Source organism: Dipteris shenzhenensis, chromosome 20 (assembly GCF_047967505.1).
Source record: "Dipteris shenzhenensis isolate YYH24624 ecotype China chromosome 20, Dip_SZ_1.0, whole genome shotgun sequence".
NCBI lineage: Eukaryota > Viridiplantae > Streptophyta > Polypodiopsida > Gleicheniales > Dipteridaceae > Dipteris > Dipteris shenzhenensis.
Genome location: NC_141615.1, coordinates 29,376,976 through 29,378,748, shown reverse-complemented (window position 1 = coordinate 29,378,748; position 1,773 = coordinate 29,376,976). Strand labels below are relative to the sequence as shown.

At 51.6% G+C, this 1,773-nt stretch overlaps 1 pseudogene; it reads right to left on the bottom strand.

Moving 5' to 3' along the window:
* Window positions 1-947: 947 nt before the first annotated feature.
* Window positions 948-1,463, bottom strand: LOC147889505 (tubulin alpha-2 chain pseudogene; annotated as a pseudogene).
* Window positions 1,464-1,773: the final 310 nt, after the last annotated feature.

Sequence of the window (1,773 nt, the reverse complement as noted above, 5' to 3'; positions counted from 1 at the left end):
GCTCTCTAGCTGTGCCCTCTCTCCTCATCTCCACTCTTCTCCTCTCCCCTCTTCATATTTTGTCATGGTATCAGAGCTCCCTTGTCTTCCGCTGAGACATTGAGTTTCTTGAGAGTGTGAGAGAGATTGAGAGATTGAGAGTTTGTGTTCATTCTTTCACTTCCGTTGAGTGATAGAATTTCTGTCCATGTGAGAGAGATTTCTGTTCTTTCTATGAGAAAAAGAGGAGTCTATTCCCTTGTGAGAGATATTCAAAGAGGAAGAGAGGTTGTGAAAACCACAAGAAGGATAGAGAGACCTTTTTTTTCAAGACTCTACAGCAAGCGGGTTCAATGAATGGCTCAACAAGCATCTTTGATTTGAGGAGTTCTTTGTGAAAGGTTCGGTTCTCTTCTACATCTACCCATTGGTTTGGTTCTTTGACAGAGGGTGCTTATCTTTTTTCATGAAGGTTCTGTGAGGTCGCAATGAAGGTTCTGTGAGGCCTTCATCTACCAGCCGTCTACACACCTATTGCCTCCAACGCGATGCATCAGCTGCTCTAGCAGCCTTGGCCACGCTCCAACGCATACAAGCTTTCGTAGCTCTAACAGGCTCCTCTGAGTGCTGCATAACGACCAGCCATAGAGTATCTCCTGCTATAGTAGCTCCATTCAGTGGAGCTCCTCAACTCCGCAAGGCACAACCGTGCGAAAGCTTACGAGCTCATGAGGCTCTAGGTGCAGCAAGAAGGTTCAGCGAATAGCTCTTTACCTCCTACGAGCCGACTCCAACGAGCTCCAACCCATGCAACCTCCCGTGAGCTCCTAGCCAGCAACACTTCGAATGCCAGCAACAATACGCCTCTCAACGAGTCCTCACGAGCTAGCTTAGAGCCAAGCAAGCAAGGCTACGAAGCAAGCGACGCTCCTTCAACGGCTTCAATAGCCCGCCTCCGAAAACGACCCTTAGCGACTCTCCAAGACTATGAGGCGGATATACGATTGCTTCTTGAGTGGCTTGTAATAGGAGTCCGAAAGCTCCTGAGGCGAAGGATACACGGTAAAGCCCAGCTTCGACTTCTTGCCATAGTCCACGGAGAGCCGCTCCAGAAGAAGACTGGCAAGGCTGGAGCCAGTGCCGCCTCCGACCGCTAGCTTCCTAATGCGGTCAAGGCAGAGATCCACAATCTCCTTTCCAATGGTATAGTGGCCTCGGGCGAAGTTGTTTGCAGCATCCTCCTTGCCGCTGATGAGCTGCTCAGGATGGAAGAGCTGCCTGTACATGCCAGTGCGAACCTCATCGATCACAGTGGGCTCGAGATCTAGGAAAATAGCTCGTGGGACATGCTTGCCAGCCCCGGTCTCGCTGAAGAAGGTGTTGAACGCGTCGTCGCCACCGTCCACAGTCTTATCGCTTGGCATCTGGCCATCGGGCTGGATGCCATGCTCGAAGCAGTAGAGTTCCCAGCAGGCGTTGCCCATGGGTGCTCAACAATAGCTCCACGGCTGCCATATCCGTCTACTCCATAGTCGCAAGCTCCTCTATAGAAGTGCCCGCTTCATTGCCGATGCCAGCCAGCTCTTCATGCAAAGAGCTCCAAGGCCATTGACTCCGACGACGCCTAGCCACACTGTCAACGGAATCAGCGGAGAAGACGACGGAATCTCCAAGATTCTATCAGAATCTTGGGTAGATTCCGGTGCCTCGCATTTCGACACGTGGCAGATAGCATTTTGCCACGTGGCAACCTTACCTCCAATTGCCACATCATCAGGCACCCGGATGTGCCAC